The 25,395-nt window shown below is 37.3% G+C and overlaps 12 non-coding genes across 12 annotated transcripts; all 12 read right to left on the reverse strand.

The window, feature by feature from the left end:
- Window positions 1-1,007: 1,007 nt before the first annotated feature.
- Window positions 1,008-1,089, reverse strand: TRNAL-AAG (transfer RNA leucine (anticodon AAG)). The gene has a single exon. It is a non-coding gene; the product is annotated as a tRNA-Leu (tRNA).
- Window positions 1,090-2,468: 1,379 nt separating this feature from the next.
- On the reverse strand, window positions 2,469-2,550 carry TRNAL-AAG (transfer RNA leucine (anticodon AAG)). The gene has a single exon. It is a non-coding gene; the product is annotated as a tRNA-Leu (tRNA).
- Window positions 2,551-3,929: 1,379 nt separating this feature from the next.
- On the reverse strand, window positions 3,930-4,011 carry TRNAL-AAG (transfer RNA leucine (anticodon AAG)). Its single transcript has one exon. It is a non-coding gene; the product is annotated as a tRNA-Leu (tRNA).
- A 1,379-nt stretch (window positions 4,012-5,390) lies between these two features.
- TRNAL-AAG (transfer RNA leucine (anticodon AAG)) lies at window positions 5,391-5,472 on the reverse strand. The gene has a single exon. It is a non-coding gene; the product is annotated as a tRNA-Leu (tRNA).
- A 1,380-nt stretch (window positions 5,473-6,852) lies between these two features.
- Window positions 6,853-6,934, reverse strand: TRNAL-AAG (transfer RNA leucine (anticodon AAG)). The gene has a single exon. It is a non-coding gene; the product is annotated as a tRNA-Leu (tRNA).
- A 1,361-nt stretch (window positions 6,935-8,295) lies between these two features.
- On the reverse strand, window positions 8,296-8,376 carry TRNAL-AAG (transfer RNA leucine (anticodon AAG)). The gene has a single exon. It is a non-coding gene; the product is annotated as a tRNA-Leu (tRNA).
- A 1,378-nt stretch (window positions 8,377-9,754) lies between these two features.
- On the reverse strand, window positions 9,755-9,836 carry TRNAL-AAG (transfer RNA leucine (anticodon AAG)). The gene has a single exon. It is a non-coding gene; the product is annotated as a tRNA-Leu (tRNA).
- A 1,380-nt stretch (window positions 9,837-11,216) lies between these two features.
- On the reverse strand, window positions 11,217-11,298 carry TRNAL-AAG (transfer RNA leucine (anticodon AAG)). Its single transcript has one exon. It is a non-coding gene; the product is annotated as a tRNA-Leu (tRNA).
- A 1,378-nt stretch (window positions 11,299-12,676) lies between these two features.
- On the reverse strand, window positions 12,677-12,758 carry TRNAL-UAG (transfer RNA leucine (anticodon UAG)). Its single transcript has one exon. It is a non-coding gene; the product is annotated as a tRNA-Leu (tRNA).
- Window positions 12,759-15,477: 2,719 nt separating this feature from the next.
- TRNAL-AAG (transfer RNA leucine (anticodon AAG)) lies at window positions 15,478-15,559 on the reverse strand. The gene has a single exon. It is a non-coding gene; the product is annotated as a tRNA-Leu (tRNA).
- Window positions 15,560-22,622: 7,063 nt separating this feature from the next.
- Window positions 22,623-22,704, reverse strand: TRNAL-AAG (transfer RNA leucine (anticodon AAG)). Its single transcript has one exon. It is a non-coding gene; the product is annotated as a tRNA-Leu (tRNA).
- A 1,363-nt stretch (window positions 22,705-24,067) lies between these two features.
- On the reverse strand, window positions 24,068-24,149 carry TRNAL-UAG (transfer RNA leucine (anticodon UAG)). The gene has a single exon. It is a non-coding gene; the product is annotated as a tRNA-Leu (tRNA).
- Between the last annotated feature and the right edge of the window lie 1,246 nt (window positions 24,150-25,395).

Here is a 25,395-nt window from a genome sequence, read left to right on the forward strand (position 1 = left end):
AGCAGTGTAGCTATGAGTTCATCAATAGGTTGACTTACTGGATAGCAGCAGAAGCAGCATGGCTCTGTTTATGTTTGCTAATCACTCTACTCATCCTGTATTGATAATCCTAAAAAGGCAGCAGGGATATGAGCTAGAAGTTAGACGCCTTTTGACCAAGATTGATTTTGGCAAATTTTGAGAATGGTTGATCATTGATTGAACTGACTTGGATGTAACATAGATGTTAAATTATGTAGTTAATTCTGATGCCTAAAGCCAACATGACTATTCATATGCCGTATTCATACGTATGACTTGCTCACATGTTCGTTTTCTTCTACAGCACAGTGAAGATCACTTGATGTTACATTTGCTTTCTTAGAGAACACAGAAGCAAAACAGGAATTTAAAAGTTCAGTCTTCTCAACATCATTATTGACCACTTTACCCTTTTCATCCTTTAAAAATCCTATAGCATCTTTGGCTTTTCTTTAACTTTTGACTTACTTCCAAAATCCTTTCTTATTGCTTTTGGTCTCTCTTGCAAGCCTCACTTCATAACTGACATTAGCTCTTCTAACGCTAGCCCACCTTTCCCTGCAGACAGCATTATATTCTTCTTTAGATATGAACCCTTCTTTTCATTTGATATTCATTTCTTTGTTCCTTTTTAGCAAGCTTTTAAGTTCAGTATTCAGCCATCCTGGTCTCCATAAATGCTTTCCATTCTTCCTTCTTTTTGGGATTGTTACTGATTGTGCAGTGAGAATTTAATTTAGCAAAATCTCCCTTCCTTCCTGGACATTTCTTTCCTTTATAACATTCTACCTTTCCTTCCTTTTTACTGAGTCCATTAAAAACTGCCTTTCTACAGTCCAATCTTAAAATCTCAGTTTTCGCAGGTTTTCCACCTTTTGTAGTTCAAAAGTATAGGATAGAATTACCGCTGTCTCCTAAATTCTCAATCCCCTTTAATTCCTCAACTGTTTCCTAATTTTTGGTAAAAATTTGATCCAAATAAATAAAGGCAGCGGTGGGATTTGAACCCACGCCTCCAGAAAGACTGGAGCCTTAATCCAGCGCCTTAGACCGCTCGGCCACGCTACCTCATACGGATGTTCAAACTTATTTAAATTAGATATTTGCTAATGATATAAGTGGCAGAAAACATTGTATATCTAATTAGACAAAAATACAAATGTTATTATGCATGAGCAACGTAATTATCAGGGATTTGTTTGTACATTGACTCTGGGGCACCATTTTGCAAAACATATGACTTGTATCCAGATATTTAACTAATCTTTCCTCTGTTGGCTCAACCGCTAATTTTTAGATATCACTGAATTAGGTGGTATAGATTACTTGCTATGATCTCCCACATACAGGACACTCAAACATTAAGGATTCCTACACCCCAGCCTGTACGTAACAGATAATCAGAAGCAGCAGCAAGGAAGACATTATACAGCAGTGCAGAGCAGTGTAGCTATGAATCCATCACTAGGGTGACTTACTGGAAAGCAGCAGAAGCAGTATGGCTCTGTTTATGTTTGCTAATCACTCTGCTCATCCTGTATTGATAATCCTAAAAAGGCAGCAGGGATATGAGCTAGCAGTTAGACTTCATTTGACCAAGATTGATATTGGCAAATTTTGAGAATGGTTGATCATTGATTGAACTGACATGGATGTAACATAGATGGTAAATTATGTAGTTAATTCTGATGCCTAAAGCCAACATGACTATTCATATGCCGTATTCATACGTATGACTTGCTCACATGTTCCTTTTCTTCTACAGCACAGTGAAGATCACTTGATGTTACATTTGCTTTCTTAGAGAACACAGAAGCAAAACAGGAATTTAAAAGTTCAGTCTTCTCAACATCATTATTGACCACTTTACCCTTTTCATCCTTTAAAAATCCTATAGCATCTTTGGCTTTTCTTTAACTTTTGACTTACTTCCAAAATCCTTTCTTATTGCTTTTGGTCTCTCTTGCAAGCCTCACTTCATTACTGGCATTAGCTCTTCTAACGCCAGCCCACCTTTCCCTGCAGACAGCATTATATTCTTCTTTAGATATGAACCCTTCTTTTCATTTGATATTCATTTCTTTGTTCCTTTTTAGCAAGCTTTTAAGTTCAGTATTCAGCCATCCTGGTCTCCATAAATGCTTTCCATTCTTCCTTCTTTTCGGGATTGTTACTGATTGTGCAGTGAGAATTTAATTTAGCAAAATCTCCCTTCCTTCCTGGACATTTCTTTCCTTTATAACATTCTACCTTTCCTTCCTTTTTACTGAGTCCATTAAAAACTGCCTTTCTACAGTCCAATCTTAAAATCTCAGTTTTCGCAGGTTTTCCACCTTTTGTAGTTCAAAAGTATAGGATAGAATTACCGCTGTCTCCTAAATTCTCAATCCCCTTTAATTCCTCAACTGTTTCCTAATTTTTGGTAAAAATTTGATCCAAATAAATAAAGGCAGCGGTGGGATTTGAACCCACGCCTCCAGAAAGCCTGGAGCCTTAATCCAGCGCCTTAGACCGCTCGGCCACGCTACCTCATACGGATGTTCAAACTTATTTAAATTAGATATTTGCTAATGATATAAGTGGCAGAAAACATTGTATATCTAATTAGACAAAAATACAAATGTTATTATGCATGAGCAACGTAATTATCAGGGATTTGTTTGTACATTGACTCTGGGGCACCATTTTGCAAAACATATGACTTGTATCCAGATATTTAACTAATCTTTCCTCTGTTGGCTCAACCGCTAATTTTTAGATATCACTGAATTAGGTGGTATAGATTACTTGCTATGATCTCCCACATACAGGACACTCAAACATTAAGGATTCCTACACCCCAGCCTGTACGTAACAGATAATCAGAAGCAGCAGCAAGGAAGACATTATACAGCAGTGCAGAGCAGTGTAGCTATGAATCCATCACTAGGGTGACTTACTGGAAAGCAGCAGAAGCAGCATGGCTCTGTTTATGTTTGCTAATCACTCTGCTCATCCTGTATTGATAATCCTAAAAAGGCAGCAGGGATATGAGCTAGCAGTTAGACTTCATTTGACCAAGATTGATATTGGCAAATTTTGAGAATGGTTGATCATTGATTGAACTGACATGGATGTAACATAGATGGTAAATTATGTAGTTAATTCTGATGCCTAAAGCCAACATGACTATTCATATGCCGTATTCATACGTATGACTTGCTCACATGTTCCTTTTCTTCTACAGCACAGTGAAGATCACTTGATGTTACATTTGCTTTCTTAGAGAACACAGAAGCAAAACAGGAATTTAAAAGTTCAGTCTTCTCAACATCATTATTGACCACTTTACCCTTTTCATCCTTTAAAAATCCTATAGCATCTTTGGCTTTTCTTTAACTTTTGACTTACTTCCAAAATCCTTTCTTATTGCTTTTGGTCTCTCTTGCAAGCCTCACTTCATTACTGGCATTAGCTCTTCTAACGCCAGCCCACCTTTCCCTGCAGACAGCATTATATTCTTCTTTAGATATGAACCCTTCTTTTCATTTGATATTCATTTCTTTGTTCCTTTTTAGCAAGCTTTTAAGTTCAGTATTCAGCCATCCTGGTCTCCATAAATGCTTTCCATTCTTCCTTCTTTTCGGGATTGTTACTGATTGTGCAGTGAGAATTTAATTTAGCAAAATCTCCCATCCTTCCTGGACATTTCTTTCCTTTATAACATTCTACCTTTCCTTCCTTTTTACTGAGTCCATTAAAAACTGCCTTTCTACAGTCCAATCTTAAAATCTCAGTTTTCGCAGGTTTTCCACCTTTTGTAGTTCAAAAGTATAGGATAGAATTACCGCTGTCTCCTAAATTCTCAATCCCCTTTAATTCCTCAACTATTTCCTAATTTCTGGTAAAAATTAGATCCAAATAAATAAAGGCAGCGGTGGGATTTGAACCCACGCCTCCAGAGAGACTGGAGCCTTAATCCAGCGCCTTAGACCGCTCGGCCACGCTACCTCATACGGATGTTCAATCTTATTTAAATTAGATATTTGCTAATGATATAAGTGGCAGAAAACATTGTATATCTAATTAGACAAAAATACAAATGTTATTATGCATGAGCAACGTAATTATCAGGGATTTGTTTGTACATTGACTCTGGGGCACCATTTTGCAAAACATATGACTTGTATCCAGATATTTAACTAATGTTTCCTCTGTTGGCTCAACCGCTAATTTTTAGATATCACTGAATTAGGTGGTATAGATTCCTAGCTATGATCTCCCACATACAGGACACTCAAACACAAAGGATTCCTACACCCCAGCCTGTACGTAACAGATAATCAGAAGCAGCAGCAAGGAAGACATTATACAGCAGTGCAGAGCAGTGTAGCTATGAATCCATCACTAGGGTGACTTACTGGAAAGCAGCAGAAGCAGCATGGCTCTGTTTATGTTTGCTAATCACTCTGCTCATCCTGTATTGATAATCCTAAAAAGGCAGCAGGGATATGAGCTAGCAGTTAGACTTCATTTGACCAAGATTGATATTGGCAAATTTTGAGAATCGTTGATCATTGATTGAACTGACATCGATGTAACATAGATGGTAGATTATGTAATTAATTCTGATGCCTAAAGCCAACATGACTATTCATATGCCGTATTGTTATGTATGACTTGCTCACATGTTCCTTTTCTTCTACAGCACAGTGAAGATCACTTGATGTTACATTTTCTTTCTTAGAGAACACAGAAGCAAAACAGGAATTTAAAAGTTCAGTCTTCTCAACATCATTATTGACCACTTTACCCTTTTCATCCTTTAAAAATCCTATAGCATCTTTGGCTTTTCTTTAACTTTTGACTCACTTCCAAAATCCTTTCTTATTGCTTTTGGTCTCTCTTGCAAGCCTCACTTCATTACTGGCTTTAGCTCTTCTAACGCTAGCCCACCTTTCCCAGCAGACAGCATTATATTCTTCTTTAGATATGAACACTTCTTTTCATTTGATATTCATTTCTTTGTTCCTTTTTAGCAGGCTTTTAAGTTCAGTATTCAGCCATCCTGGTCTCCATAAATGCTTTCCATTCTTCCTTCTTTTTGGGATTGTTACTGATTGTGCAGTGAGAATTTAATTTAGCAAAATCTCCCATCCTTCCTGGACATTTCTTTCCTTAAGAACATCCTACTTTTCCTTCCTTTTTACTGAGTCCATTAAAAACTGCCTTTCTACAGTCCAATCTTAAAATCTCAGTTTTCGCAGGTTTTCCACCTTTTGTAGTTCAAAAGTATAGGATAAAATTACCGCTGCCTCCTAAATTCTCAACCCCCTATACTTCCTCAACTGTTTCCTAATTTTTGGTAAAAATTAGATCCAAATAAATAATGTCAGCGGTGGGATTTGAACCCACGCCTCCAGAGAGACTGGAGCCTTAATCCAACGCCTTAGACCGCTCAGCCACGCTACCTCATACGGTTGTTCAAACTTATTTAAATCAGAAATTTGCTAATGATATAAGTTGCAGAAAACATTGTATAACTAATTAGACAAAAATACAAATGTTATTATGCATGAGCAACGCAATTATCAGGGATTTGTTTGTACATTGACTCTGGGGCACCATTTTGCAAAACATATGACTTGTATCCAGATATTTAACTAATCTTTCCTCTGTTGGCTCAACCGCTAATTTTTAGATATCACTGAATTAGGTGGTATAGATTACTTGCTATGATCTCCCACATACAGGACACTCAAAAATGAAGGATTCCTACACCCCTGCCTGTACGTAACAGATAATCAGAAGCAGCAGCAAGGAAGACATTATACAGCAGTGCAGAGCAGTGTAGCAATGAGTTCGTCACTAGGGTGACTTACTGGAAAGCAGCAGAAGCAGCATGGCTCTGTTTATGTTTGCTAATCACTCTGCTCATCCTGTATTGATAATCCTAAAAAAGGCAGCAGGGATATGAGCTAGCAGTTAGACTTCATTTGACCAAGATTGATTTTGGCAAATTTCGAGAATCGTTGATCATTGATTGAACTGACATCGATGTAACATAGATGGTAAATTATGTAATTAATTCTGATACCTAAAGCCAACATGACTATTCATATGCCGTATTCTTATGTATGACTTGCTCACATGTTCCTTTTCTTCTACAGCACAGTGAAGATCACTTGATGTTACATTTGCTTTCTTAGAGAACACAGAAGCAAAACAGGAATTTAAAAGTTCAGTCTTCTCAACATCATTATTGACCACTTTACCCTTTTCTTCCTTTAAAAATCCTATAGCATCTTTGGCTTTTCTTTAACTTTTGACTTACTTCCAAAATCCTTTCTTATTGCTTTTGGTCTCTCTTGCAAGCCTCACTTCATTACTGGCTTTAGCTCTTCTAACGCTAGCCCACCTTTCCCTGCAGACAGCATTATATTCTTCTTTAGATATGAACCCTTCTTTTCATTTGATATTCATTTCTTTTTTCCTTTTTAGCAAGCTTTTAAGTTCAGTATTCAGACATCCTGGTCTCCATAAATGCTTTCCATTCTTCCTTCTTTTTGGGATTGTTACTGATTGTGCAGTGAGAATTTAATTTAGCAAAATCCCCCATCCTTCCTGGACATTTCTTTCCTTTAGAACATCCTATTTTTCCTTCCTTTTTACTGAGTCCATTAAAAACTGCCTTTCTACAGTCCAATCTTAAAATCTCAGTTTTCGCAGGATTTCCACCTTTTGTAGTTCAAAAGTATAGGATAAAATTACTGCTGCCTCCTAAATTCTCAACCCCCTATACTTCCTCAACTGTTTCCTAATTTTTGGTAAAAATTAGATCCAAATAAATAATGGCAGTGGTGGGATTTGAACCCACGCCTCCAGAGAGACTGGAGCCTTAATCCAGCGCCTTAGACCGCTCAGCCACGCTACCTCATACGGATGTTCAAACTTATTTAAATTAGATATTTGCTAATGATATAAGTGGCAGAAAATATTGTATATCTAATTAGACAAAAATACAAATGTTATTATGCATGAGCAACGTAATTATCAGGGATTTGTTTGTACATTGACTCTGGGGCACCATTTTGCAAAACATATGACTTGTATCCAGATATTTAACTAATCTTTCCTCTGTCGGCTCCACCGCTAATTTTTAGATATCACTGAATTAGGTGGTATAGATTACTTGCTATGATCTCCCACATACAGGACACTCAAACATGAAGGATTCCCACACCCCAGCCTGTACGTAACAGATAATCAGAAGCAGCAGCAAGGAAGACATTATACAGCAGTGTAGAGCAGTGTAGCTATGAATGCATCACTAGGGTGACTTACTGGAAAGCAGCAGAAGCAGCATGGCTCTGTTTATGTTTGCTAATCACTCTGCTCATCCTGTATTGATAATCCTAAAAAGGCAGCAGGGATATGAGCTAGCAGTTAGACTTCATTTGACCAAGATTGATTTTGGCAAATTTTGAGAATCGTTGATCATTGATTGAACTGACATCGATGTAACATAGATGGTAAATTATGTAATTAATTCTGATGCCTAAAGCCAACATGACTATTCATATGCCGTATTGTTATGTATGACTTGCTCACATGTTCCTTTTCTTATACAGCACATTGAAGATCACTTGATGTTACATTGGCTTTCTTAGAGAACAGAGAAGCCAAATAGGAATTTAAAAGTTCAGTCTTCTCAACATCATTATTGACCACATTACCCTTTTCATGTTTTAAAAATCCTATAGCATCTTTGGCTTTTCTTTAACTTTTGACTTACTTCCAAAATCCTTTCTTATTGCTTTTGGTCTCTCTTGCAAGCCTCAATTCATTACTGGCTTTAGCTCTTCTAACGCTAGCCCAGCTTTCCCTGCAGACAGCATTATATTCTTCTTTCCATTTGATATTCATTTCTTTGTTCCTTTTTAGCAAGCTTTTAAGTTCAGTATTCAGCCATCCTGGTCTCCATAAATGCTTTCCATTCTTCCTTCTTTTCGGGATTGTTACTGATTGTGCAGTGAGAATTTAATTTAGCAAAATCTCCCATCCTTCCTGGACATTTCTTTCCTTTATAACATTCTACCTTTCCTTCCATTTTACTGAGTCCACTAAAAACTGCCTTTCTACAGTCCAATCTTAAAATCTCAGTTTTCGCAGGTTTTCCACCTTTTGTAGTTCAAAAGTATAGGATAGAATTACCGCTGTCTCCTAAATTCTCAATCCCCTTTAATTCCTCAACTATTTCCTAATTTCTGGTAAAAATTAGATCCAAATAAATAAAGGCAGCGGTGGGATTTGAACCCACGCCTCCAGAGAGACTGGAGCCTTAATCCAGCGCCTTGACCGCTCGCCCACGCTACCTCATACGGATGTTCAATCTTATTTAAATTAGATATTTGCTAATGATATAAGTGGCAGAAAACATTGTATATCTAATTAGACAAAAATACAAATGTTATTATGCATGAGCAACGTAATTATCAGGGATTTGTTTGTACATTGACTCTGGGGCACCATTTTGCAAAACATATGACTTGTATCCAGATATTTAACTAATGTTTCCTCTGTTGGCTCAACCGCTAATTTTTAGATATCACTGAATTAGGTGGTATAGATTACTAGCTATGATCTCCCACATACAGGACACTCAAACACAAAGGATTCCTACACCCCAGCCTGTACGTAACAGATAATCAGAAGCAGCAGCAAGGAAGACATTATACAGCAGTGCAGAGCAGTGCAGCTATGAATCCATCACTAGGGTGACTTACTGGAAAGCAGCAGAAGCAGCATGGCTCTGTTTATGTTTGCTAATCACTCTGCTCATCCTGTATTGATAATCCTAAAAAGGCAGCAGGGATATAAGCTAGCAGTTAGACTTCATTTGACCAAGATTGATATTGGCAAATTTTGAGAATCGTTGATCATTGATTGAACTGACATCGATGTAACATAGATGGTAGATTATGTAATTAATTCTGATGCCTAAAGCCAACATGACTATTCATATGCTGTATTGTTATGTATGACTTGCTCACATGTTCCTTTTCTTCTACAGCACAGTGAAGATCACTTGATGTTACATTTTCTTTTTAGAGAACACAGAAGCAAAACAGGAATTTAAAAGTTCAGTCTTCTCAACATCATTATTGACCACTTTACCCTTTTCATCCTTTAAAAATCCTATAGCATCTTTGGCTTTTCTTTAACTTTTGACTCACTTCCAAAATCCTTTCTTATTGCTTTTGGTCTCTCTTGCAAGCCTCACTTCATTACTGGCTTTAGCTCTTCTAACGCTAGCCCACCTTTCCCAGCAGACAGCATTATATTCTTCTTTAGATATGAACACTTCTTTTCATTTGATATTCATTTCTTTGTTCCTTTTTAGCAGGCTATTAAGTTCAGTATTCAGCCATCCTGGTCTCCATAAATGCTTTCCATTCTTCCTTCTTTTTGGGATTGTTACTGATTGTGCAGTGAGAATTTAATTTAGCAAAATCTCCCATCCTTCCTGGACATTTCTTTCCTTAAGAACATCCTACTTTTCCTTCCTTTTTACTGAGTCCATTAAAAACTGCCTTTCTACAGTCCAATCTTAAAATCTCAGTTTTCGCAGGTTTTCCACCTTTTGTAGTTCAAAAGTATAGGATAAAATTACCGCTGCCTCCTAAATTCTCAACCCCCTATACTTCCTCAACTGTTTCCTAATTTTTGGTAAAAATTAGATCCAAATAAATAATGTCAGCGGTGGGATTTGAACCCACGCCTCCAGAGAGACTGGAGCCTTAATCCAACGCCTTAGACCGCTCAGCCACGCTACCTCATACGGTTGTTCAAACTTATTTAAATCAGAAATTTGCTAATGATATAAGTTGCAGAAAACATTGTATAACTAATTAGACAAAAATACAAATGTTATTATGCATGAGCAACGCAATTATCAGGGATTTGTTTGTACATTGACTCTGGGGCACCATTTTGCAAAACATATGACTTGTATCCAGATATTTAACTAATCTTTCCTCTGTTGGCTCAACCGCTAATTTTTAGATATCACTGAATTAGGTGGTATAGATTACTTGCTATGATCTCCCACATACAGGACACTCAAAAATGAAGGATTCCTACACCCCTGCCTGTACGTAACAGATAATCAGAAGCAGCAGCAAGGAAGACATTATACAGCAGTGCAGAGCAGTGTAGCAATGAGTTCGTCACTAGGGTGACTTACTGGAAAGCAGCAGAAGCAGCATGGCTCTGTTTATGTTTGCTAATCACTCTGCTCATCCTGTATTGATAATCCTAAAAAAGGCAGCAGGGATATGAGCTAGCAGTTAGACTTCATTTGACCAAGATTGATTTTGGCAAATTTCGAGAATCGTTGATCATTGATTGAACTGACATCGATGTAACATAGATGGTAAATTATGTAATTAATTCTGATACCTAAAGCCAACATGACTATTCATATGCCGTATTCTTATATATGACTTGCTCACATGTTCCTTTTCTTCTACAGCACAGTGAAGATCACTTGATGTTACATTTGCTTTCTTAGAGAACACAGAAGCAAAACAGGAATTTAAAAGTTCAGTCTTCTCAACATCATTATTGACCACTTTACCCTTTTCTTCCTTTAAAAATCCTATAGCATCTTTGGCTTTTCTTTAAGTTTTGACTCACTTCCAAAATCCTTTCTTATTGCTTTTGGTCTCTCTTGCAAGCCTCACTTCATTACTGGCTTTAGCTCTTCTAACGCTAGCCCACCTTTCCCTGCAGACAGCATTATATTCTTCTTTAGATATGAACCCTTCTTTTCATTTGATATTCATTTCTTTTTTCCTTTTTAGCAAGCTTTTAAGTTCAGTATTCAGACATCCTGGTCTCCATAAATGCTTTCCATTCTTCCTTCTTTTTGGGATTGTTACTGATTGTGCAGTGAGAATTTAATTTAGCAAAATCCCCCATCCTTCCTGGACATTTCTTTCCTTTAGAACATCCTATTTTTCCTTCCTTTTTACTGAGTCCATTAAAAACTGCCTTTCTACAGTCCAATCTTAAAATCTCAGTTTTCGCAGGTTTTCCACCTTTTGTAGTTCAAAAGTATAGGATAAAATTACTGCTGCCTCCTAAATTCTCAACCCCCTATACTTCCTCAACTGTTTCCTAATTTTTGGTAAAAATTAGATCCAAATAAATAATGGCAGTGGTGGGATTTGAACCCACGCCTCCAGAGAGACTGGAGCCTTAATCCAGCGCCTTAGACCGCTCGGCCACGCTACCTCATACGGATGTTCAAACTTATTTAAATTAGATATTTGCTAATGATATAAGTGGCAGAAAATATTGTATATCTAATTAGACAAAAATACAAATGTTATTATGCATGAGCAACGTAATTATCAGGGATTTGTTTGTACATTGACTCTGGGGCACCATTTTGCAAAACATATGACTTGTATCCAGATATTTAACTAATCTTTCCTCTGTGGCTCCACCGCTAATTTTTAGATATCACTGAATTAGGTGGTATAGATTACTTGCTATGATCTCCCACATACAGGACACTCAAACATGAAGGATTCCTACACCCCAGCCTGTACGTAACAGATAATCAGAAGCAGCAGCAAGGAAGACATTATACAGCAGTGTAGAGCAGTGTAGCTATGAATGCATCACTAGGGTGACTTACTGGAAAGCAGCAGAAGCAGCATGGCTCTGTTTATGTTTGCTAATCACTCTGCTCATCCTGTATTGATAATCCTAAAAAGGCAGCAGGGATATGAGCTAGCAGTTAGACTTCATTTGACCAAGATTGATTTTGGCAAATTTTGAGAATCGTTGATCATTGATTGAACTGACATCGATGTAACATAGATGGTAAATTATGTAATTAATTCTGATGCCTAAAGCCAACATGACTATTCATATGCCGTATTGTTATGTATGACTTGCTCACATGTTCCTTTTCTTATACAGCACATTGAAGATCACTTGATGTTACATTGGCTTTCTTAGAGAACAGAGAAGCCAAATAGGAATTTAAAAGTTCAGTCTTCTCAACATCATTATTGACCACATTACCCTTTTCATGTTTTAAAAATCCTATAGCATCTTTGGCTTTTCTTTAACTTTTGACTTACTTCCAAAATCCTTTCTTATTGCTTTTGGTCTCTCTTGCAAGCCTCAATTCATTACTGGCTTTAGCTCTTCTAACGCTAGCCCAGCTTTCCCTGCAGACAGCATTATATTCTTCTTTAGATATGAACCCTTCTTTCCATTTGATACTCATTTCTTTGTTCCTTTTCAGCAAGCTTTTAAGTTCAGTATTCAGCCTTCCTGGTCTCAATAAATGCTTTCCATTCTTCCTTCTTTTCGGGATTGTTACTGATTGTGCAGTGAGAATTAAATTTAGCAAAATCTCCCATCTTTCCTGGACATTTCTTTCCTTTAGAACATCCTACTTTTCCTTACTTTTTACTGAGTCCATTAAAAACTGTCTTTCTACAGTCCAATCTTAAAATCTCAGTTTTCGCAGGTTTTCCTCCTTTTGTAGTTCAAAATTATAGGATAGCATGATCGCTGCCTCCTAAGTTCTCAACCCCCTTTACTTCCTCAACCGTTTCCTAATTTTTGGTAAAAATTTGATCCAAATAAATAATGGCAGCTGTGGGATTTGAACCCACGCCTCCAGAGAGACTGGAGCCTAAATCCAGCACCTTAGACCGCTCGGCCACGCTAACTCTTATATATGTTTCATGTTATTTATATCAAAAGTTTGCTTTTGATGTAAGTGGCAGAAAATATTTTATATCCAATAATACAAAAAGACAAATGTTATTATGTATGAGCAATGTAATTATCAGGGATTTGTTTGTACATTGACTCTGGGGCACCATTTTACAAAACATATGACTTGTATCCAGATATTTAACTAATCTTTCCTCTGTTGGCTCATCCGCTAATATTTAGATATCACTGAATTAGGTGGTATAGATTACTTAGAATCATAGAATGGTAGAGTTGGAAGGGACCTCCTGGGTCATCTGGTCCAACCCCCTGCTCAAAGCAGGATTCACTAGATCATCTCAGACAGATGTCTGTCCAGCCTCTGTTTGAAGACGTCCATTGAAGGGGAACTCACCACCTCTCGTGGCAGCCTGTTCCACTCATTAATCACCCTAACTGTCAAAAAGTTTTTTCTAATATCTAATCTGTGTCTCCTCCCATTTAGTTTCATCCCATTGCTTCTAGTCTTTCCTTGTGCAAATGAGAATAAAGATGATCCTTCTACAATGTGACAGCCCTTGACATATTTGTAGACAGCTATTAAGTCTCCTCTCAGTCTTCTTTTTTGCAAGCTAAACATTCCCAAATCCTGCAACCGTTCCTCATAGGACATGGTTTGCAGACCAGTCACCATTCTGGTCGCTCTTCTCTGAACTTGCTCCAGTTTGTCTATGTCTTTTTTAAAATGTGGTACCCAAAACTGTACACAGTATTCCAGATGAGGTCTGACCAAAGAGGAGTAAAGACCGATAATGACTTCACGTGATCTAGACTGTATGCTTCTGTTAATACATCCCAGAATTGTATTTGCCTTTTTTGCTGCTGCATCACACTGTTGACTCATGTTCAGTCTATGATCTATTAGTATACCTAAGTCTTTTTCACATGTACTGTTGCTTAGCTCTATTCCTCCCATTCTGTATATGCTTTTTTCATTTTTATTGCTCAGATGTAGTACTTTGCATTTTTCCCTGTTAAAAACCATTCTGTTGGTTGCTGCCCACTGCTCCAGTTTATTTAGGTCTTTTTGAATCCTCTCTCTCTCTTCTCTAGTATTAGCTATCCCTCTTAGCTTTGTATCATCAGCAAATTTAATCAGTTTACCCTCAATTCCTTCATCTAAATCATTGATAAAGATGTTGAACAATACAGGTCCCAGGACGGAGCCCTGTGGTACCCCACTTGAGACATTCATCCAGCTGGATGTGAAGCCATTTACAACCACCCTTTGAGTCCGATCACTAAGCCAGTTATGAATCCACCTAACAGTTGCCTGGTCCATTGCATACTTGGTCATTTTTTCAATAAGGATGGTGTGAGATACTTTGTCAAATGCTTTGCTGAAGTCAAGATATACTATATCTACAGCATTTCCCTGATCCACCCAGTCAGTGATTCTGTCATAGAAGGAAATTAAGTTAGTCTGACATGACTTGTTAGTTACAAACCCATGCTGACTCTGGTTAATCACTTCATTCTTATCCATGTACTTACATACATGTTGTTTAATAATTTGTTCAAAGATCTTTCCTGGTATAGAAGTCAGACTCACTTGCTATGATCTCCAATATACAGGACACTCAAACATGAAGGATTCCTGCACCCCTGCCTGTACATAACAGATAATCAGAAGCAGCAGCAAGGAAGACATTATACAGCAGTGCAGAGCAGTGTAGCTATGAGTTCATCAATAGGTTGACTTACTGGATAGCAGCAGAAGCAGCATGGCTCTGTTTATGTTTGCTAATCACTCTACTCATCCTGTATTGATAATCCTAAAAAGGCAGCAGGGATATGAGCTAGCAGTTAGACTTCTTTTGACCAAGATTGATTTTGGCAAATTTTGAGAATGGTTGATCATTGATTGAACTGACATGGATGTAACATAGATGGTAAATTATGTAGTTAATTCTGATGCCTAAAGCCAACATGACTATTCATATGCCGTATTGTTATGTATGACTTGCTCACATGTTCCTTTTCTTCTACAGCACAGTGAAGATCACTTGATGTTACATTTGCTTTCTTAGAGAACACAGAAGCAAAACAGGAATTTAAAAGTTCAGTCTTCTCAACATCATTATTGACCACTTTACCCTTTTCATCCTTTAAAAATCCTATAGCATCTTTGGCTTTTCTTTAACTTTTGACTTACTTCCCAAAACCTTTCTTATTTCCTTTGGTCTCTCTTGCAAGCCTCACTTCATTACTGGCTTTAGCTCTTCTAACGCTAGCCCACCTTTCCCTGCAGACAGCATTATATTCTTCTTTAGATATGAACCCTTCTTTTCATTTGATATTCATTTCTTTGTTCCTTTTTAGCAAGCTTTTAAGTTCAGTATTCAGACATCCTGGTCTCCATAAATGCTTTCCATTCTTCCTTCTTTTTGGGATTGTTACTGATTGTGCAGTGAGAATTTAATTTAGCAAAATCCCCCATCCTTCCTGGACATTTCTTTCCTTTAGAACATCCTATTTTTCCTTCCTTTTTACTGAGTCCATTAAAAACTGCCTTTCTACAGTCCAATCTTAAAATCTCAGTTTTCGCAGATTTTCCACCTTTTGTAGTTCAAAAGTATAGGATAAAATTACTGCTGCCTCCTAAATTCTCAACCCCCTATACTTCCTCAACTGTTTCCTAATTTTTGGTAAAAATTAGATCCAAATACATAATGGCAGCATTGGGATTTGAACCCACGCCTCCAGAGAGACTGGAGCCTTAATCCAGCGCCTTAGACCGCTCGGCCACGCTACCTCATACGGATGGTCAAACTTATTTAAATCAGAAATTTGCTAATGATATAAGTTGCGGAAAACATTGTATAACTAATTAGACAAAAATACAAATGTTATTATGCATGAGCAACGCAATTATCAGGGATTTGTTTGTACATTGACTCTGGGGCACCATTTTGCAAAACATATGACTTGTATCCAGATATTTAACTAATCTTTCCTCTGTTGGCTCAACCGCTAATTTTTAGATATCACTGAATTAGGTGGTATAGATTACTTGCTATGATCTCCCACATACAGGACACTCAAACATGAAGGATTCCTACACCCCTGCCTGTACGTAACAGATAATCAGAAGCAGCAGCAAGGAAGACATTATACAGCAGTGCAGAGCAGTGTAGCTATGAATCCATCACTAGGGTGACTTACTGGAAAGCAGCAGAAGCAGCATGGCTCTGTTTATGTTTGCTAATCACTCTACTCATCCTGTATTGATAATCCTAAAAGGCAGCAGGGATATGAGCTAGCAGTTAGACTTCTTTTGACCAAGATTGATTTTGGCAAATTTTGAGAATGGTTGATCATTGATTGAACTGACATGGATGTAACATAGATGGTAAATTATGTAATTAATTCTGATGCCTAAAGCCAACATGACTATTCACATGCTGTATTCATACGTTTGACTTGCTCACATGTTCCTTTTCTTCTACAGCACAGTGAAGATCACTTGATGTTACATTTACTTTCTTAGAGAACACAGAAGCCAAATAGGAAATTAAAAGTTCAGTCTTCTCAACATCATTATTGACCACTTTACCCTTTTCATCTTTTAAAAATCCTAAAGCATCTTTGGCTTTTCTTTAACTTTTGACTTACTTCCAAAATCCTTTCTTATTGCTTTTGGTCTCTCTTGCAAGCCTCAATTCATTACTGGCTTTAGCTCTTCTAATGCTAGCCCAGCTTTCCCTGCAGACAGCATTATATTCTTCTTTCCATTTGATATTAATTTCTTTGTTCCTTTTTAGCAAGCTTTTAAGTTCAGTATTCAGCCATCCTGGTCTCCATAAATGCTTTCCATTCTTCCTTCTTTTCGGGATTGTTACTGATTGTGCTGTGAGAATTTAATTTAGCAAAATCTCCCATCCTTCCTGGACATTACTTTCCTTTAGAACATCCTACCTTTCCTTCCTTTTTACTGAGTCCATTAAAAACTGCCTTTCTACAGTCCAATCTTAAAATCTCAGTTTTCGCAGGTTTTCCTCCTTTTGTAGTTCAAAAGTATAGGATAGAATTACCGCTGCCTCCAAAAATCTCTATCCCCTATACTTCCTCAACTGTTTCCTAATTTTTGGTAAAAATTAGATCCAAATAAATGATGGCGGCGGCGGGATTTGAACCCAAGCCTCCAGAGAGACTGAAGCCTAAATCCTGCACCTTAGACTGATCGGCCACGCTACCTCTTACATATGTTTAATGTTATTTATATCAAAAGTTTGCTTTTGATGTAAGTGGCAGAAAATATTTTATATCCAATAATACAAAATGACAAATGTTATTATGTATGAGCAACGTAATTATCAGGGATTTGTTTGTACATTGACTCTGGGGCACCATTTTACAAAACATATGACTTGTATCCAGATATTTAAATAATCTTTCCTCTGTTGGCTCATCCGCTAATTTTTAGATATCACTGAATTAGGTGGTATAGATTACTTGCTATGATCTCCCATATACAGGACACTCAAACATGAAGGATTCCTACACCCCTGCCTGTACGTAACAGATAATCAGAAGCAGCAGCAAGTAAGACATTATACAGCAGTGCAGAGCAGTGTAGCTATGAGTTCATCACTAGGGTGACTTACTGGAAAGCAGCAGAAGCAGCATGGCTCTGTTTATGTTTGCTAATCACTGTGCTCATCCTGTATTGATAATCCAAAAAAGGCAGCAGGGATATGAGCTAGCAGTTAGACCTCATTTGACCAAGATTGATTTTGGCAAATTTTGAGAATGGTTGATCATTGATTGAACTGACATGGATGTAACATAGATGGTAAATTATGTAATTAATTCTGATGCCTAAAGCTAACATGAACACTCATATGCAGTATTCATACGTATGACTTTTTCACATGTTCCTTTTCTTCTACAGCACATTGAAGATCACTTGATGTTACATTTGCTTTCTTAGAGAACAGAGAAGCCAAATAGGAATTAAAAAGTTCAGTCTTCTCAACATCATTATTGACCACATTACCCTTTTCATCTTTTAAAAATCCTATAGCATCGTTGGCTTTTCTTTAACTTTTGACTTACTTCCAAAATCCTTTCTTATTGCTTTTGGTCTCTCTTGCAAGCCTCAATTCATTACTGGCTTTAGCTCTTCTAACGCTAGCCAAGTTTTCCCTGCAGACAGCATTATATTCTTCTTTAGATATGAACCCTTCTTTCCATTTGATACTCATTTCTTTGTTCCTTTTCAGCAAGCTTTTAAGTTCAGTATTCAGTCTTCCTGGTCTCAATAAATGCTTTCCATTCTTCCTTCTTTTCGGGATTGTTACTGATTGTGCAGTGAGAATTAAATTTAGCAAAATCTCCCATCTTTCCTGGACATTTCTTTCCTTTAGAACATCCTACTTTTCCTTACTTTTTACTGAGTCCATTAAAAACTGTCTTTCTACAGTCCAATCTTAAAATCTCAGTTTTCGCAGGTTTTCCTCCTTTTGTAGTTCAAAATTATAGGATAGCATGATCGCTGCCTCCTAAGTTCTCAACCCCCTTTACTTCCTCAACCGTTTCCTAATTTTTGGTAAAAATTTGATCCAAATAAATAATGGCAGCTGTGGGATTTGAACCCACGCCTCCAGAGAGACTGGAGCCTAAATACAGCACCTTAGACCGCTCGGCCACGCCACCTCTTACATATGTTTAAAGTTATTTATATCAGAAGTTTGCTTTTGATGTAAGTGGCAGAAAATATTTTATATCCAATATGACAAAAAGACAAATGTTATTATGCAACAGCAACGTAATTATCAGGGAATTGTTTGTACATTGACTTTGGGGCACCATTTTACAAAACATATGACTTGTATCCAGATATTTAACTAATCTTTCCTCTGTTGGCTCATCCGCTAATTTTTAGATATCACTGAATTAGGTGGTATAGATTATTTGCTATGATCTCCCACATACAGGACACTCAAACATGAAGGATTCCTACACCCCTGCCTGTACGTAACAGATAATCAGAAGCAGCAGCAAGGAAGACATTATACAGCAGTGCAGAGCAGTGTAGCTATGAATCCATCACTAGGGTGACTTACTGGAAAGCAGCAGAAGCAGCATGGCTGTGTTTATGTTTGCTAATCACTCTACTCATCCTGTATTGATAATCCTAAAAGGCAGCAGGGATATGAGCTAGCAGTTAGACTTCTTTTGACCAAGATTGATTTTGGCAAATTTTGAGAATGGTTGATCATTGATTGAACTGACATGGATGTAACATAGATGGTAAATTATGTAATTAATTCTGATGCCTAAAGCCAACATGACTATTCACATGCTGTATTCATACGTATGACTTGCTCACATGTTCCTTTTCTTCTACAGCACAGTGAAGATCACTTGATGTTACATTTACTTTCTTAGAGAACACAGAAGCCAAATAGGAAATTAAAAGTTCAGTCTTCTCAACATCATTATTGACCACTTTACCCTTTTCATCTTTTAAAAATCCTAAAGCATCTTTGGCTTTTCTTTAACTTTTGACTTACTTCCAAAATCCTTTCTTATTGCTTTTGGTCTCTCTTGCAAGCCTCAATTCATTACTGGCTTTAGCTCTTCTAATGCTAGCCCAGCTTTCCCTGCAGACAGCATTATATTCTTCTTTCCATTTGATATTCATTTCTTTGTTCCTTTTTAGCAAGCTTTTAAGTTCAGTATTCAGCCATCCTGGTCTCCATAAATGCTTTCCATTCTTCCTTCTTTTCGGGATTGTTACTGATTGTGCTGTGAGAATTTATTTTAGCAAAATCTCCCATCCTTCCTGGACATTACTTTCCTTTAGAACATCCTACCTTTCCTTCCTCTTTACTGAGTCCATTAAAAACTGCCTTTCTACAGTCCAATCTTAAAATCTCAGTTTTCGCAGGTTTTCCTCCTTTTGTAGTTCAAAAGTATAGGATAGAATTACCGCTGCCTCCTTAAATCTCTATCCCCTTTTCTTCCTCAACTGTTTACTAATTTTTGGTAAAAATTAGATCCAAATAAATGATGGCGGTGGGGTGATTTGAACCCAAGCCTCCAGAGAGACTGAAGCCTAAATCCAGCACCTTAGACTGCTCGGCCACGCTACGTCTTACATATGTTTAATGTTATTTATATCAAAAGTTTGCTTTTGATGTAAGTGGCAGAAAATATTTTATATCCAATAATACAAAAAGACAAATGTTATTATGTATGAGCAACGTAATTATCAGGGATTTGTTTGTACATTGACTCTGGGGCACCATTTTACAAAACATATGACTTGTATCCAGATATTTAACTAATCTTTCCTCTGTTGGCTCATCCGCTAATATTTAGATATCACTGAATTAGGTGGTATAGATTACTTAGAATCATAGAATGGTAGAGTTGGAAGGGACATCCTGGGTCATCTGGTCCAACCCCCTGCTCAAAGCAGGATTCACTAGATCATCTCAGACAGATGTCTGTCCAGCCTCTGTTTGAAGACGTCCATTGAAGGGGAACTCACCACCTCTCGTGGCAGCCTGTTCCACTCATTAATCACCCTAACTGTCAAAAAGTTTTTTCTAATATCTAATCTGTGTCTCCTCCTATTTAGTTTCATCCCATTGCTTCTAGTCTTTCCTTGTGCAAATGAGAATAAAGATGATCCTTCTACAATGTGACAGCCCTTGACATATTTGTAGACAGCTATTAAGTCTCCTCTCAGTCTTCTTTTTTGCAAGCTAAACATTCCCAAATCCTGCAACCGTTCCTCATAGTACATGGTTTGCAGACCAGTCACCATTCTGGTCGCTCTTCTCTGAACTTGCTCCAGTTTGTCTATGTCTTTTTTAAAATGTGGTGCCCAAAACTGTACACAGTATTCCAGATGAGGTCTGACCAAAGAGGAGTAAAGACCGATAATGACTTCACGTGATCTAGACTGTATGCTTCTGTTAATACATCCCAGAATTGTATTTGCCTTTTTTGCTGCTGCATCACACTGTTGACTCATGTTCAGTCTATGATCTATTAGTATACCTAAGTCTTTTTCACATGTACTGTTGCTTAGCTCTATTCCTCCCATTCTGTATATGCTTTTTTCATTTTTATTGCTCAGATGTAGTACTTTGCATTTTTCCCTGTTAAAAACCATTCTGTTGGTTGCTGCCCACTGCTCCAGTTTATTTAGGTCTTTTTGAATCCTCTCTCTCTCTTCTCTAGTATTAGCTATCCCTCTTAGCTTTGTATCATCAGCAAATTTAATCAGTTTACCCTCAATTCCTTCATCTAAATCATTGATAAAGATGTAGAACAATACAGGTCCCAGGACTGAGCCCTGTGGTACCCCACTTGAGACATTCATCCAGCTGGATGTGAAGCCATTTACAACCACCCTTTGAGTCCGATCACTAAGCCAGTTATGAATCCACCTAACAGTTGCCTGGTCCATTGCATACTTGGTCATTTTTTCAATAAGGATGGTGTGAGATACTTTGTCAAATGCTTTGCTGAAGTCAAGATATACTATATCTACAGCATTTCCCTGATCCACCCAGTCAGTGATTCTGTCATAGAAGGAAATTAAGTTAGTCTGACATGACTTGTTAGTTACAAACCCATGCTGACTCTGGTTAATCACTTCATTCTTATCCATGTACTTACATACATGTTGTTTAATAATTTGTTCAAAGATCTTTCCTGGTATAGAAGTCAGACTCACTTGCTATGATCTCCCATATACAGGACACTCAAACATGAAGGATTCCTACACCCCTGCCTGTACGTAACAGAAAATCAGAAGCAGCAGCAAGGAAGACATTATACAGCAGTGCAGAGCAGTGTAGCTATGAGTTCATCAATAGGTTGACTTACTGGATAGCAGCAGAAGCAGCATTGCTCTGTTTATGTTTGCTAATCACTCTACTCATCCTGTATTGATAATCCTAAAAAGGCAGCAGGGATATGAGCTAGCAGTTAGACTTCTTTTGACCAAGATTGATTTTGGCAAATTTTGAGAATGGTTGATCATTGATTGAACTGACATGGATTTAACATAGATGTTAAATTATGTAGTTAATTCTGATGCCTAAAGCCAACATGACTATTCATATGCCGTATTCATACATATGACTTGCTCACATGTTCCTTTTCTTCTACAGCACAGTAAAGATCACTTGATGTTACATTTGCTTTATTAGAGAACACAGAAGCAAAACAGGACGTTAAAAGTTCAGTCTTCTCAACATCATTATTGACCACTTTACCCTTTTCATCCTTTAAAAATCCTATAGCATCTTTGGCTTTTCTTTAACTTTTGACTTACTTCCAAAATCCTTTCTTATTGCTTTTGGTCTCTCTTGCAAGCCTCACTTCATTACTGGCTTTAGCTCTTCTAACGCTAGCTTACCTTTCCCTGCAGACAGCATTATATACTTCTTTAGATATGAACCCTTCTTTTCATTTGATATTCATTTCTTTGTTCCTTTTAGCAAGCTTTTAAGTTCAGTATTCAGCCATCCTGGTCTCCATAAATGCTTTCCATTCTTCCTTCTTTTCGGGATTGTTACTGATTGTGCAGTGAGAATTTAATTTAGCAAAATCTCCCATCCTTCCTGGACATTTCTTTCCTTTATAACATTCTACCTTTCCTTCCTTTTTACTGAGTCCATTAAAAACTGCCTTTCTACAGTCCAATCTTAAAATCTCAGTTTTCGCAGGTTTTCCACCTTTTGTAGTTCAAAAGTATAGGATAGAATTACCGCTGTCTCCTAAATTCTCAATCCCCTTTACTTCCTCAACTGTTTCCTAATTTTTGGTAAAAATTTGATCCAAATAAATAATGGCAGCGGTGGGATTTGAACCCACGCCTCCAGAGAGACTGGAGCCTTAATCCAGCGCCTTAGACCGCTCGGCCACGCTACCTCATATGGATGTTCAAACTTATTTAAATTAGATATTTGCTAATGATATAAGTGGCAGAAAACATTGTATATCTTATTAGACAAAAATACAAATGTTATTATGCATGAGCAACGTAATTATCAGGGATTTGTTTGTACATTGACTCTGGGGCACCATTTTGCAAAACATATGACTTTTATCCAGATATTTAACTAATCTTTCCTCTGTTGGCTCATCCGCTAATTTTTAGATATCACTGAATTAGGTGGTATAGATTACTTGCTATGATCTCCCACATACAGGACACTCAAACATGAAGGATTCCTACACCCCTGCCTGTACGTAACAGATAATCAGAAGCAGCAGCAAGTAAGACATTATACAGCAGTGCAGAGCAGTGTAGCTATGAGTTCATCACTAGGGTGACTAACTGGAAAGCAACAGAAGCAGCATGGCTCTGTTTATGTTTGCTAATCACTGTGCTCATCCTGTATTGATAATCCTAAAAAGGCAGCAGGGATATGAGCTAGCAGTTAGACCTCATTTGACCAAGATTGATTTTGGCAAATTTTGAGAATGGTTGATCATTGATTGAACTGACATGGATGTAACATAGATGGTAAATTATGTAATTAATTCTGATGCCTAAAGCTAACATGAACACTCATATGCAGTATTCATACGTATGACTTTTTCACATGTTCCTTTTCTTCTACAGCACATTGAAGATCACTTGATGTTCGATTTGCTTTCTTAGAGAACAGAGAAGCCAAATAGGAATTTAAAAGTTCAGTCTTCTCAACATCATTATTCACCACATTACCCTTTTCATCTTTTAAAAATCATATAGCATCTTTGGCTTTTCTTTAACTTTTGACATACTTCCAAAATCCTTTCTTATTGCTTTTGGTCTCTCTTGCAAGCCTCAATTCATTACTGGCTTTAGCCAGCTTTCCCTGCAGACAGCATTATATTCTTCTTTAGATATGAACCCTTCTTTCCATTTGATACTCATTTCTTTGTTCCTTTTCAGCAAGCTTTTAAGTTCAGTATTCAGCCTTCCTGGTCTCAATAAATGCTTTCCATTCTTCCTTCTTTTCGGGATTGTTACTGATTGTGCAGTGAGAATTAAATTTAGCAAAATCTCCCATCTTTCCTGGACATTTCTTTCCTTTAGAACATCCTACCTTTCCTTACTTTTTACTGAGTCCATTAAAAACTGTCTTTCTACAGTCCAATCTTAAAATCTCAGTTTTCGCAGGTTTTCCTCCTTTTGTAGTTCAAAATTATAGGATAGCATAATCGCTGCCTCCTAAGTTCTCAACCCCCTTTACTTCCTCAACCGTTTCCTTATTTTTGGTAAAAATTTGATCCAAATAAATAATGGTAGCGGTGGGATTTGAACCCACGCCTGCAGAAAGACTGGAGCCTAAATTCAGCGCCTTAGACCGCTCGGCCACGCTACCTCTTGCATATGTTTAAAGTTATTTAAATCAGAAGTTTGCTTTTGATGTAAGTGGCAGAAAATATTTTATATCCAATATGACAAAAAGACAAATGTTATTATGCAACAGCAACGTAATTATCAGGGAATTGTTTGTACATTGACTTTGGGGCACCATTTTACAAAACATATGACTTGTATCCAGATATTTAACTAATCTTTCCTCTGTTGGCTCATCCGCTAATTTTTAGATATCACTGAATTAGGTGGTATAGATTATTTGCTATGATCTCCCACATACAGGACACTCAAACATGAAGGATTCCTACACCCCTGCCTGTACGTAACAGATAATCAGAAGCAGCAGCAAGGAAGACATTATACAGCAGTGCAGAGCAGTGTAGCTATGAATCCATCACTAGGGTGACTTACTGGAAAGCAGCAGAAGCAGCATGGCTCTGTTTATGTTTGCTAATCACTCTACTCATCCTGTATTGATAATCCTAAAAGGCAGCAGGGATATGAGCTAGCAGTTAGACTTCATTTGACCAAGATTGATTTTGGAAAATTTTGAGAATGGTTGATCATTGAATGAACTGACATGGATGTAACATAGATGGTAAATTATGTAATTAATTCTGATGCCTAAAGCCAACATGACTATTCACATGCTGTATTCATACGTATGACTTGCTCACATGTTCCTTTTCTTCTACAGCACAGTGAAGATCACTTGATGTTACATTTACTTTCTTAGAGAACACAGAAGCCAAATAGGAAATTAAAAGTTCAGTCTTCTCAACATCATTATTGACGACTTTACCCTTTTCATCTTTTAAAAATCCTAAAGCATCTTTGGCTTTTCTTTAACTTTTGACTTACTTCCAAAATCCTTTCTTATTGCTTTTGGTCTCTCTTGCAAGCCTCAATTCATTACTGGCTTTAGCTCTTCTAATGCTAGCCCAGCTTTCCCTGCAGACAGCATTATATTCTTCTTTCCATTTGATATTCATTTCTTTGTTCCTTTTTAGCAAGCTTTTAAGTTCAGTATTCAGCCATCCTGGTCTCCATAAATGCTTTCCATTCTTCCTTCTTTTCGGGATTGTTACTGATTGTGCTGTGAGAATTTAATTTAGCAAAATCTCCCATCCTTCCTGGACATTACTTTCCTTTAGAACATCCTACCTTTCCTTCCTTTTTACTGAGTCCATTAAAAACTGCCTTTCTACAGTCCAATCTTAAAATCTCAGTTTTCGCAGGTTTTCCTC

The sequence above is a fragment of the Phyllobates terribilis genome, unplaced genomic scaffold, assembly GCF_046119375.1.
Source record: "Phyllobates terribilis strain yellow unplaced genomic scaffold, ASM4611937v1 Scaffold_11__3_contigs__length_659146591, whole genome shotgun sequence".
NCBI classification, from domain to species: Eukaryota; Metazoa; Chordata; class Amphibia; order Anura; family Dendrobatidae; genus Phyllobates; species Phyllobates terribilis.